Source organism: Macaca fascicularis, chromosome 1 (genome assembly GCF_037993035.2).
Source record: "Macaca fascicularis isolate 582-1 chromosome 1, T2T-MFA8v1.1".
Classification (NCBI taxonomy): Eukaryota; Metazoa; Chordata; class Mammalia; order Primates; family Cercopithecidae; genus Macaca; species Macaca fascicularis.
In genome coordinates, this window is record NC_088375.1 from 118,825,083 (window position 1) to 118,839,651 (window position 14,569).

Genomic DNA, 14,569 nt, shown 5'->3' on the forward strand with positions numbered 1-14,569 from the left:
TTAGCAGATCATCAAAGATCTTGAATACACAAAGCACAACTTTCTTTTTTCTTATTATTATACTTTAAGTTCTAGGGTACATGTACACAATGTGCAGCTTTGTTACATATGTATACATGTGCCATGTTGGTGTGCTACACCCATTAACTCATCATTTACATTAGGTATATCTCCTAATGCTATCCTTCCCCCCTCCCCCCACCCCACGACAGGCCCCGGTGTGTGATGTTCCCCTTCCTGTGTCCAGGTGTTCTCATTGTTCAATTCCCACCTATGAATGAGAACATGCAGTGTTTGGTTTTCTGTTCTTGTGATAGTTTGCTGAGAATGATGGTTTCCAGCTGCATCCATGTCCCTACAAAGGACATGAATTCATCCTTTTTTATGGCTGCATAGTATTTCATGGTGTATATGTGCCACATTTTCTTAATCCAGTCTGTCATTGATGGACATTTGGGTTGGTTCCAAGTCTTTGCTCTTGTGAATAGACAAAGCACAATTTTCTACCACCACCCAATCCTTTTACACTTTCTCAAAGTGGCAAAAATGACCAAAAGATATAGCTGCTCTATTGCATATGAAAATAAGAATCAAAAGAAAATAAATTAAAATTGTTCTTAGTACTCAATGCTTGTAGCCAATATTTCCCTTTTATTCGCTCATTTTAATATTAGTTCTATGGTTTCTAAGACCTTCAAAATTATGTTTAAGCTGACATACAATGAAACATAATTTCTGCTGATATTAAAAGTTTGCTTACCAGAGAAGTTGAGATTCCATTGCAACTTGGAAGCCACTCTGAGAACTAACAAAAGATGTACCTGGACTTAGGCAGCCCATGGGGTGCATGTCTCATGCAGTGCAATTCACCTGACTCCTTCAGGAGAGTCACTGGAGCAGCTTAGTGGATGATCTCCAAAAGTGCTAAGATAGTCTCAGAATGGCAAATTCATGACTCTCATGGAAATTTAAAATAAACATGTATCAACACATTATATAACTCTTTAAATAAAGAGGAAACTGGTAAGATATTAAAATCAGTTTATATCAAGATTTGACCTCCAATGATTCACAGCCTTTGTGGGGCAAAATCCATTTACACAGTTATAGACAGGAATCATTTTTACTGCTATGGAAGAAAACACTTTTGTTTGCTTAAAGAAATTTTTATTAAAATTTAAAAAGGGTAAACTATACTGATAACATTATTTTTTATTGATATATAAAAATTATACATATTTATGGAGTACATATGATAATTTGAGATATGCATGAATGTGTAATGATCAAATTAAGGTATTTAGAATATCCATCACCTCAAACATTTATCATTCATTTGTCTTGAGAACATTTCAAATCTTCTCCCTATTTTCTTTTTTTTTTTTTTAGACAAGGTCTTGCTCTGTCACCCAGGCTGAAGTGCAGTGGCACCATCTCAGCTCACTGCAACCTCCACCACCTGAGTTCAAGTGATTCTTGGCCTCAGTCTCCTGAATAGCTGTGATTCCAGGCATGCACGACCATGCCCAGCTAATTTTTATATTTTTAGTGTTGGCCAGGCTGGTCTTGAATTCCTGACCTCGGGTGATCTGCCTGCCTTGGCCTCCCAAAGTGTCGGGATTACAGGCATGAGCCACCGTGCCCAGCCTCTCCTCCCTATTTTGAAATACAAAATAAACTGTTGTTAACTATAGTTACCATTTTGTGCTACCAAGCACTAATAATTTATTACTTCTATCTGACCATATGTTTGTACCCCCTAAACAACCTCTCTTCATCTCCCTACCACCTTTTCCAGCCTTTGGAAACCATCATTCTACTCTCTACCTCCATAAGATCAACTTTTTTTAGCTCCCGCATTTGAATGAGTGCATACAAAGTCTGTCTTTCTGTTCTTGGCTTATTTCTCTTAACATAATGATCTCTAGTTCTGTCCATGTTGCAAATGACAGAATTTCAACCTTTTATTATGGATGAATAGTATTTTATTATGTATAGATCACATTATCCATTTATCTATTGATGGACACTTAAACACTGATTCTCTATCTTAGCTATTGTGAACAGTGCTGAAATAAACATGGGTGTGCAGGTATTCCTTTGATACACTGAGTTCCTTTCCTTTAGATAAATACCCAGTAGTGGGATTGCTGGATCATAGGGTAGTTCATTTTTAGTTTTTTAGGAAACTTCCATATTTTTTCCATTATGGCTATACCAATTTACATTCCTATCAACAGTGTATGAGAGTTCCCTTTTTTCCACATCCTCATGAGCATTTGTTATTTTTTTTGTCTTTGTAATAATAATCATTCTAACTGGGGTGAAATAATATCTCACTGTGGTTTGGATTTGCATTTCCCTGATGATTAATATTTTGGGGCATATTTTCATATATCTGTTGGATATTTTGTATCTCTTCTTCTTTTTGGAGACAAGATCTCACTTGCTCAGTCACCCAGGATAGAGGGCAGTGATGTTATCACAGCTCACTGCAGCCTCAAACCCCTGGGTTCAAGCAATTCTTCCACATTAGCCTCCAAAGTCCCAGCCCCACCATTCAGTATGATGTTAGCTGTGGATTTGCTATATATGGCCTTTATTAGGTTGAAGTAGTGTTAGTCTGTTCTCACACTATAAAGAACTACCTGAGACTGGATAATCCATGAAGAAAAGAGGTTTAATTGAGTCAGTTCTGCAGGTTGTACAGGAAGGATGGCTGGGTGGCCTCAGAAAACTTACTGCCATGTTGGAAGGCAAAGGGAAAGCAAGCACCTCTTAACCATGGCAGAGCAGGAGAGGGAGAGAGTGAACAAGGAAGTGCTACACACTTCTAAGCAACTGGATCTCACTTACTATCATGAAAACAGCAAAGGGGAAATTCACACCTATGATCCAATCACCTCCCACCAGGTACTTCTCCTAACATTGGGAATTACAATTTGGCATGAAATTTGAGTGGAGACACAAAACAAAACCATAGCAGGTAGGTTCCTTGTATGCCTGAATTGTTGAGAGTTTTGATCAGGAAGTGGTGTTGAATTTTATCGAATGCTTTTTCTGTTTTTATTGAGAGAATCATAAGGTTTCTGTCCTTCGTTTGTTGATATGATGTATCACACAACAAATTTGTGTGTATTGAACCATCCTTGCATTTCTTGGATAAATCCCACTTGGTCATAGTATATTATCTTTTTGATGTGTTGTTGAATTCAGTTTGCTAGTATTTTGTCAAAGGTTTTTGCATCTGTGTTCATCAAAGATATTGGCCTGTCGTTTTATTTTTTATTATGTCCTTATCTGGTTTCAGTATCAGGGTAATGCTAGCCTCATGGAATGACTTAGGAAGAATTCCCTACTATTCTTCAGATTTTTGGAATAGTTTGAGAAGAATTGGTGTTAGTTCTTCTTTATAAGTTTGGTAGAACTCAGCAGCAAAGCTGTCTGGTCCTGGGCTTTTTTGTTATTGTGGGATAATTTTATTACTGATTCAATATTATTAAATGCTATTAGTCTGTTCAGGTTTTCTATTTCATCCTGGTTCAATCTTGGTACATTTTATGTATCCAACGATTTATCAATTTCCTCTAAGTTTTCCAATTTGTTAGTGTATAGTTATTCATAATGGTCTCTAATGGTCTTTTGGATCTCTGTGGTATCAGTTGTAATGTCTCCTTTTTTCTGCTTTTATTTGAGTCTTCTCTCTTTTTTTCTGTTACTCTAGCTAGTGGTTTATCAATTTTTTTCTTTTCAAAAAAAAACAATTTTTTATTTAATTAATCCTTTGTATTTTTAAACTTTTTTTTGTAAGAAAATATATTTGAAGCCTTTATTTACAAAAGCTCTAAAAACAAATAACACTCTTTGTTTTGTAAATAATCTTTTGTTTAAAAAGGATTACCCAGTTACAGCACTGTAATATCATGAATAAAGAATGTACAAGGGAGACAAACCAATGTGGCTAACATTTGGAGATTTGCTAATATTACTGATTGAAGTGTAGATAACACACATCATAACTTGTAGTCCGTCATTTCAGGGTAGAGTTAATGATTACCAAAAAGCCTTCCTACACATGCTCTGGTCTGGTCACATGTTCTGCATGGCTAAATATTTCATAATCTCTTTTGTCAATATATATAAAAATAGATTGCAAAGATATACACACACTAAAAAAACAAGCATTACACTCCTCAGGTAATTTTATTAGCTCTCTATATAGATCCATATATATATATATGGATATGTATATATATTGTATTTTGTTGTTTTGTACCAAATTTCTTCATTATTTATCTTTGTAGCAACTATGAAAGCACAATTTTTGTCTTTAATTTGGTACAAAATATACCTAAAGACTTGTTATCTTTGGATTTTAATAAAATTGATTTGTGTAACCAACAAATCAAGAGCATCATAAGTATGGCTACAAAATGAAATAAAATAAAGGGTAAACAGTGTTGGAATAAAAGGAAGCAGATCAAGGGAAGTGTGCTATCATAAAATAACTGTAGCTTCAACATCTTGAGTACCAGTTTCCTGACAGATACTAAACATCCAATCACAAAGAATTTTTCCTGAAGGGTGTAAAACTGGTTTGAAAATTCTTCAGTCACAGAGCAGCCTACACATGCCAATTAGAAACTGACAGACACTAGAAGCACTTGGAAGATTCAACGCTGTGTACAGAAACAGCAGTTATTAAGCTCCTTAGTAGTTTCTTGTCTTTCTTTTTATTGGTTTCACTGTATTGACAGTTGCACAATGAATGTGCTATATTCTGTGGGTCAAAAACAAGTAAATACTGTGTGAAGTTGGCAGATGGTCATTTTTCCAGCTAAGATAAAGAGAAAACAAAATTTCTGATAAAATAGAGGTTTTGAGTCAGAATCACTCTCTAAAGTGCAAAATTGATGGTTCACAATCTCAAATAGCTAAGATGCCTGTAGAATGGAATGGAGAGATATGAAACAGGGAAATAAATTACAGTCAGTGCTAGTTAATTTAGGAAAAGGGAAAAATAAACCAAACTCGAGTAGGTAAAGTTTATCAAAATATTCAATACGATGTCTCTTTCCCCATTAAATTATATTAAATTAAGGCCAAATTTAACCTGACTGTGTTTCTTTTTCTTAAGATCTGAGAGAGGAATGGTCATACTTAGTACTGAAAGGCAGACAATAAAATGGGCCATGAAAGGTGGGGGAAGGTACTGTCTGTTGTTCAAGGGATTCAACAGAGATAAAATCTATATATAAGCATGTGTGTAGCTCGAAATAAAATAAAAATAAAAGGACTGTTTCATGTCATGACTGTTTCCAGGTGTGGTTGCGAGACCTATTAGAGAATTCAGGAGTGATCCTGACTATCAATATCAACTATTGGGGTGTAATGTAGACTTGTTAAAGATAATTCAACTAGGACTGACATTTATGAATGAGCAAGGAGAAAACCCTCCAGGAACTTCAACTTGGCAGCTTAATTTTAAATTTGATTTGACAGAGCACATGTGTTCCCAGCACTCTATAGAGCTACTAACAACATCTGATATCTAGTATAAAAAACATTGGGAGGAAGGAATTGAGACCTAGTACTTTGCTGAACTTATGACTTTGGGAGTGCTCCTCTATGAAGGGGTCAAATGGTTGCTATTTCATAGCAGTTATGACTTTGGCTATAAATAGATCCTTGAGGTGCATTGTTAGGTTGTTTATTCGAAATTGTTCTACCCTTTTGATGTGGGCATTTATTGCCATAAACATCTCTCTAGGCACTGCTTTTACTGTATCCCATACCTATGGGATATGGGTATATTGTATTTTCATTTTCATTTGTTTCAAGAATACTTTTGATTTACTTCCTAATTTCTTCATTGACTCCATAGTCATTTGGGAGCATGTTGATTCATTTCCATGTACTTGTACAGTTTTCCAAGTTCCTCTTGTTATTTATTTCTGGTTTTATTTCACTGTGGCCAAATAAGATACTTGATATAATTTCAAGTTTTAAAAATTTGTTGCAACTGGTTTTATGGCCTAACATATGGTCTACACTGAAGAATGTTCCATGTGCTGCTGAGAAGAATGTACATTCTGCATTTGTTTTATAAAATGTTCTGTAAATGTCTGTTGGGTCCATTTTTCTAAAGTGCACTTTATGTCCAATGTTTTTGTTGATTTTCTTTCTAGGTGATCTGTACAATGCCGAGAGTGAAATGTTGAAGTCCCCAAATATTATTGTATTGTAGTCTATCTCCCTTTAGACTTAATAGTATTTGCTTCTTTATGTATCTGGGTGCTCCAAGTTTGGATATATATATATATGTGTGTGTGTGTGTGTGTGTGTGTATATATATATTTATAAATATGCATGCATTTATATGTAAATAAATTTACAAAAATATACATGTACAAAATGTACAAAAAATATAAAAGATATATATTTAGAATTATTATATCCTTTTGCTGAATTGATCCCTTTATCATTAAATAATGACCTTTTTGTCTCTTTTTACAGTTTTTTACTTAAAGTCTATTTTATCTGGTGGGAGTATAGCCCCTTCTGCTCATTTTGAATTTCCATTTGTGTGAAAATCTTTTTCCATTTCTTCACTTTTAGTTTATATGTGTCTTTACAGGTGAAGTGAGTTTCTTATAGGTAGCATATAATTGGGTTATGTTTTTAATCTGGTCAGCCAGTCTACAAATTGTAAGTGGGGAATTTAATCTGTTCATGTTCAAAGTTGTCACTGATAGGTGAGGACTTACTTCTGTCATTTTGTTAATTGTTTTGGGGTTGTTTTGTAGATCCTTTATTCCTTTCTTTGTCTCATATTGCTTACTATTACAGTCTGGTGGTTTACTGTAGTAGTAATGTTTGACTCCTTTCTGTTTCTCATTTGTATATCTGCTGTACCAGTGAGATTTATACTTTCATGTGTTTTCATGATGGTAGATATCATCCTTTCACTTCTAGATATAGGACTCCTTAAGCATTTCTTGAAGGATCAGTCTAGTGATGATAATTTCTCAGTTTTTACTTGTCTGTGAAAGGCTATTTTAGCTCTTTTAATATAGCATAACATTTTTTACTAGCCTGTGAAGTTTCTGTTGAGAAATATGATGTTAGCCTGATGGAGATTCTGTTATATGTGACTTGATGCTGTTCTCTTTCTGACTTTTGAATTATTTCTTTCTCTTGGACTTTTGACAATTTGACTATAATGTGCCTTGAAAAGAACTTCCTGGGTTGAATCTATTTTGTGATCTTTGAGCTTCCTATATCTGAATGTCTACTTGTCTTGCAAGACTTGGAAAGAGTGTTAGTCCATTCTTTTGTTACTATAAAGGAATACCTGCGACTGTTAAATTTATAACAAAAAGAGGTTTAATTGGCTCACAGTTCGGCAGACTGTACAGAAAGCATAGTGCCAGCATTTACTTCTGATGAGGCCCTCAGGAAGCTAACAGTCGTGGCTGAAGGTGAAAAGGGAACCAGCATGTCACAAGGCAAAAACGAGAGCACGAGAGAGAGGGGGAGGTGCCACACTCTTTTAAACAATCAGATCTTGTGTGAACTCAGAATGAGAACTCACTCATTGTCTTAGGCTGTCCTTGCATTGCTATAAAGAAATACCTGAGGCCGGGAACAGTGGCTCACACCTGTAATCCTAGCACTTTGGGAGGCCACAGGGGGTGGATTGCCTGAGCTGAGGAGTTCGAGACCATCCTAGGCAACTGAATTATAAAATACCAAAATTAGCTTGGTGTGGTGGTGTGCGCCTGTAATCCCAGCTACTTGAGATGCTGAGGCACAAGAATTGCTTGAACCCAGGAGGTGGAGGTTGCCGTAAGCTGAGATTGTGCCACTGCACTCCAGCCTGGGTGACAGAGTGAGACCCTATCTGAAAAAATATAAAGAAAAAAGAAATACTTGAGACTGGGTAATATATAAAGAGAAGAGTTTTAACTGTCTCACAGTTCAGCAGGAACTACAAGAAGCATGGTGCTGGCGTCTTCTTGACTTCTAGGGAGGTCTCAGGAAGCTTACAATCATGGCTGAATGCAAAGGGAGAGCAGGCATGTCACATGGCGAAAGCAGAAGCAGGAGAGGGAGAGCTGTGAGGAAGGTGCCACACATTTTAAATGACCAGATCTTGTGGGAACTCACTATTACAAAGACAACACCAAGCCATAAGGCAAATACCTCCTAGGCCCCACTTTTGACACTGAGGATTACATTTCAACATGAGATTTGGCGGGGACGATCATCCAAATGATATCAGTAAGTTTTCAGCTATTATTTTGTTAAATGGGTTTTCTATGTCTTTGCCTCTATCTTCTCCTTCTGGAACTCTCAGAATTTGAATATTTGGTCACTTTATGGTGTCCTATATGTATGTCATGCAGCCTTTTCAGTCCTTTTCTTCTTTTTTATTTCCTTTTCTTCTTTTCTTTCTTTCTTGTTTTTTTTTTCTTTTTTTTTTTTTTTTGGCGGGGGGGATGTCTGACTAGATTACTTCAGAAGACCTGTCTTTGAGTTCAAAAATTCTTTCTTCTGTTTGAGCTAGTCTGTTGTTTATGCTCGCAGTTGTATTTTTTTATTTCATTGATTGATTTCTTCTGTTTTAGGATTGATGTTTGTTTCTTTTCAATAATATCTATGTCTTTTTTGAATTTCTCATTCAAATCATGAATTATTTTCTGGATTTCTTTGTATTATTTATCTGTGTTCTCTTGTATCTCACTGAGTTTCTTTAATATTATTATTTGGTATTATTTTTCAGGCATTTCCTAACTTTCCTTTGAGATCTGTTACTGAAGAATTATTGTGTTCCTTTGGATGTGTCATGCTTTCTTAGTTTTTAACGTTTGTGTCTTTACACTGATGTCTGTGCATCTGGTGTAACATTCACTTCTTCCAATTTTATAAATTGGCTTTCATCGGGAAGATTTTTTACTTATAGATTTATCTATAGTGTTGGTCAGGCAGAGTGCTTCGGCTTTGATTCTGCACATGTGCAGTAGTGTAATTTCCATGTGATTTCTTCAGTGATAATCAGCATTAGTGAAATTTGTGAGTTCCTCAGTGGCTTATACTGCAGTCGTTAGTGAAGGTTATGATGAAGTTTTTCTGGGCATGGGAATATTAGGTGGGCTGATCCTCAGGCACCAGTGGTGGCAGCAATGGGCAGAAAAGGCTGTTCTCAGGCCCCTGTTTTCAGTGTCCACAGGTGCTGGCAGTGGTGAGTGGGGTGAGCCAGTCCCTAGGCCCATGGATAATGTGTGTGGACGCTGGTGCCAGCTGCATCAGGTGGAGCAGATCGATTCCCAGGTCCCTGGAAGGTGAGTATGGTACTGGTGGCCCATATATAATATATATATGAAGGGGTGGATCCCTCATGGCTTGATGCTGTCTTTGCAATAGGGAGTTCTATGAGGTCTGGTCATTTAAAAGAATGTGGCACCTTCCCTCCCCAACCCTCTCTTGCTTGCTCATGCTTTCACCATGTGATGTGGTGAAACACACACACATACCCTCACATGTGTGTAACATATGTATTACATATATATGCAAACATCTGTCTATATATGTTACATATTTATATATGTAGACATCTACTGCACTGGGACTGACGAGAAGGCTGTAGAACATGGTTCTGGGATGATGCGATGAAGCAGCAACCAGATGATGTCATCAGGGGCCCAGGCTCTGTCGGCTTTCCTCTGCTTATCTCCATGGGTGGCCTTTACCAGCTGGCTTTTCCTCTCATGGTGCATCAGGCAGCATGTCATTACGTAGCACACTACTTGGGGTCTCTTGTCCTCTGGCTTCTGGTTGGGTTTGACAAATAGAAGACTTTAGCAGAAGATTTAAAGAGTGAGCATGGGCTTGAGAATTCCCACAATCTGTTGTCTATAAGCTGGAAGGCCAGGAAAGCTGGCAGTGTAATTTATTCTGAGCCCCAAAACCTAAGAACCATGGAAGCAAATAGTGTAAGCCCTGGTCTGAGTTTGAAAGCCAGAGAACCAGGCACGCCTATGTCCCAGGGGCAGGAGAAGATAGATGTCCTAGCTAAGACAGAGAGTGTGAACATTTGGGAAGAGATATTTGTATTACTATCAATTTTCTACAATTTAATCTCTACTTAGATAGCCTAGTTAGGCAATCAAAGGCATACAACCCTATAGAATCAGATCATCCCTGAAGGCCCTACTAGACAAGGCCAGCGTTTCATGGAAGACACTGCTAGTGATTACTTTTCTTCATTTTCAAATCTTTGACAAGTTTTTCTCCCTGAGAAGCTAGGATGCTTTTGGAAGAGTTAACATGTATGTGTGTATGTGTGTGTGTTGGGGTGGGGGTGGGTATTTATGTATCACCAATTAGACCAGATTATGAAAGCCTTCTCTGGCATGCTAAAAGATCTGGGCTTTACTCTGTGAAATAATGAGGTTCTGAAACAGGGAAGTGACATGATCACTATATATATTAAAGTGATCACTCTAGTATCAGTGGAGGATAGTTTGAGAAGAAAGAGATAGAGGTTGGGAGTCCAGTTAACAGGTTGGTATAACGGTTCTGAAAAAGAATAACCAGATAATTCAGTAAGGGGATAAGATGAAGAGTTTAAGGGGTAAAACCAAGGTATTGGTTTAAACAAAAAGTTTAAAACCAAGGTAAAAACAACCACACTTGGCAAAGCATTAGGTTTAGGAGTCCAGGCATAGGATGTATCAAAACTACTTAAGATTTCTAGCTTGTAGCCATTGTTGGAGTCTGGGAATACAGGAGGATCTGTAAGTTCCAGAAAAATAAATTTGGTTTTAGACATACTGCATAAGAGAAGACCTAGAAACTTTCAGTAGCAACATCTAACAGATAGTTGAAAATACGGGTGGGAGTTAAGGAGAATGGTAGGTGCTGAGAATTAGGTGTTAAAGCCACATGAATAGATGCATTACCTAGTGAGTAAGAAGAGAAGACAGTGGAAAGTGAGTACTGGCAAAAAGGAAAAGGAGCTCTTGAAGGAAGTCAGAAAACAGTGTTCACCGAAGGAGGAGCATAATGGAATAGTTCTTTCCTCTGACCCTTCATTCTACCACTTGGGAAATTTATTACTGCAAAGGTTTGTAGGTCTAGTCCAGTGAGACAGAATTCATGCTTAACAAGTTAGTCAAAGCAGATTTGTTACTGACAGATAAACAGGAAAAAAAAAAAAAAAAAAAAGGAAACCAAGAATTTGGTCCAGCAAGGCTCAATACAACTTTCCAGGGCAGGTGGAGCCTTGTCTGCCCGTGTTCCATGTCACTCTGCAGCTGGGAGACCCTGCAATCGCTCTGCCATGGGTTTTATACCCTGAGCATTTCTGGGCTCACCGAACACAAGGATTTCAAAACATCCTGTTCTAGTAGGAACAAGGGCAAAGTTTGGGTTGTTCTGGACAGTTCCACTTCATCCCAGGACACTGCATTCTGTAAGTAACAAGGGAGAAAGCTAGGTTGGCCAACACTGTCTGGGTACCTGTCCTCCTAGATTAGCATGCACTACTTTTTTGAGAACTATTTGTTGCTATCTCTCTCTTAACCAACTGCATTTCCACTGTATAACTCCTCTAGCATGGAGCCTTGAACACACCTGCCATTCAATGCATGTTGAGTAAATTAATGAAAAGAACTATGAAACAAAAAGGACATTAGAGAGAATTGCTAAGCCACGTAGGATAAACTGAGAAAATGGTCCACTAGAAATGTCTAAAGAGAAACATCAGACCCAGCTAGAAAACTATGGGATTGGGGTACAGACACCCCAGGGAGGCACCAATAAAGATGGGGACAAACAACAACTAATGCAATTCTCCATCAGGCTGTCAGAGTCTGCTGGAACGATGATGTCAGCAGGTGGCCACAAGCCAATGAATTGCCTTTTCATCACTTGTGTAGTGTCGATCCTTGCAGGGAGGCTCCCTTAGAAAGGAACTAAGGCTCCTTCTTCTGAGTCTGCCCACCTGGTGAGATCATTGATTGCCCAGAGTACTGACTCATTATCACCAATGAAGACGGAATGGTATCCAACTCACCAGGAAACTTAAGTTCTTACTTTTGATTTCACCCTTGTGAACAAGAAGATTATTAGATTCTTGGTCAATGTAACAATTTACTCACCCTCTATTTCCCTTGCCTGTTCTGTTACCGATTGACGCCCTTCTCACTTTACAGTCATTGTCTAGCACTTTAGAAAGCAGATATGAAGATAAAGAAACTTTATGTTACATCATTTTATATTCTTGGTTTCATAATTTAAAACAGCGTTTTAAAGTAGGGATTTTATATTTGTTGGTTGCCAGCTTTCTGCACTGTTGCATTGCTCAAAGGTTAACTTTTGGTACTTTTAAAAATTATTATAATTTATTTAACAATCTAGGAAGTTTACAGTCATCAGCAATTCTGGTGCAATCTGAGGTGCAGTTGCGAATCTGAGAATCTCTGTGGGGCTGTTAGTGCAGTGAACCTTGTATGTAAAATATATTCGTACTTTTTTTTTTTTGTTTTTTAAGACAAGGTCTTGCTCTGTTACCTACTCTAGAGTGCAGTGGTGTGATCATAGTTCACTGCAACCTTGAATTCCTGGGCTCAAGGGATACTTCCACCTCAGCCTCCTAAGTAGCTGGGACTACAGGTGTATGCCACTGCACCCAGCTGATTTTTAATGTTTTTTGGAGAGACGGGGTCTCACTCTGTGGCCCAGGCTGGTCTTGAACTGGGCTTAAGCAATCCTCCCACCTAGGTCTCCCAGACTGCTGTGATTATAGGCTTGAGCCAGAGCATGCAGCTTCCATGCATACTTTTGATAGCACTTGTGAAGAGATTTCTCTAAAACCGACTTCATTGATTTCATTTTCAGCAAACTGACCTGGGTCACTCAACATAGCCTTTATTGTTATTGATGTTACTGCATATTCTCTTTTTACAATAACTTTGTGACCAACAGACGATATCAATTTGACATACACGGCATCAGGGCCTTCACGGTCACCATAGGTTTTTTTCCTTCCCTCTATGAGTTCTTATGAAATTCTACATTGCTTCACCAGGAACGTTAGTAGTCAGCCTCACAGCCACTGCAGCTGCGTCCATGTGCACTGCCACAACCGCTACTCCAGGGCTGCCCCCATACTCCCAGCTGCCTGCCGCCATGAGTTCCTGACTGGGTGCTTTATCCTTGATGTCTGCCACATTAAAGCCATGGGAGCCAGGGGTGGGCCTGACGCATTCAGGTGACATAGTCCGCCTTGGATGAGAAATAACAAATTCCCCATTTTATTCTTCTAGCAAAGGAGCAGTAATAAATTACCTTTTTAAACATTCTTTATTTAATACTCATGATCCTAAGTAGGGCGGAAAACATAATAAACATTGAAGCAGCATTTGCCAAATATGTCAAATCTCATCCCAAACATCAACAAGACCAAATATTTTAAATTCCTAGCAGATGGCGCGTTTATTTAGAGGTTCCCATCCCTTTTAACTACAGAGATCTCTTTACAATGCCAGACAATTTAATGGATTCTCAGAAGAGTATCTGAAGTTTTAATGAAAATTCTGATGATTGATAAAACTTCTGATGAAAACCTATTAGGGATTCAGTAACTCCTTTTTTTTTTTTTTTTTTTTTTTGAGACAGGGTCTCGCTCTGTCACCCAGGCTGAAGTGCAGTGGCACGATCTCAGCTCACTGCAACCTCCACCTTCCGTGTTCATGTGATTCTCCAGCCTCAGCTTCCCAAGTAGCTGGGATTATAGGCGTGCACCACCACACCCAGCTAATTTTTGCATTTTTAGTAGAGATGGGTTTCACCATGTTGGACAGGCTGATCTCCAACTCCTGACCTCAAGTGATCCACCTGCCCATCTCGGCCTCCCAAAGTGGTGGGATTACAGGCGTGAGCCACAACGCCCAGCCTCAATAACTCCTTTACATGAATTTACGAATTAATTAATTACAACACTGTAGATTGTTACATTGTTTGTCCACAGAAAATCAAACCTCCTGGTTCAATTTCTTGCCACATTAATTCTGGACTTGACTCTGTTAGCACTGTGACCAAGGGGACATCAGTAAACCTGACACAAGTAGTGACTTGAAAAGTACTTGCGTACTGGGGTTTCCTTTGGAACCTGGCTGCCATTACGTGAGGAAGCTGATCTAGTCTCCTTGAGGATAAGCCATCAGCCCAGTCACCAGCTTCTCTGCTCACTGAATGCAGTTACATGAACGATCCCAGACAAAACCAGCAGAACCACTTAGTAGATGCAGAGAATTCTGAGAAATAAAAAATCGTTGTTTTAAACCATTAAGTTTTGGTGTGTTTTGTAACACAGTATAGATAACTGAAATATAATGGCATTTACAGAATTTGAAATATAGCAGTATATAAATGAGTAAGTGAATTACTTTTTCACTCATTCATTAATAAATATTTTTTCCAGGGCCCAGTAAAAGCACATTGTCCAGTCTACCCTAAAGGCTAGCTTTGCACAGGATCTATGGATCCTCTGTAAAAATTCTGT

At 38.1% G+C, this 14,569-nt stretch overlaps 1 pseudogene; it reads right to left on the reverse strand.

The window, feature by feature from the left end:
• Positions 1 to 12,411: 12,411 nt before the first annotated feature.
• Positions 12,412 to 14,187, reverse strand: LOC102121831 (elongin-C pseudogene; annotated as a pseudogene).
• Between the last annotated feature and the right edge of the window lie 382 nt (positions 14,188 to 14,569).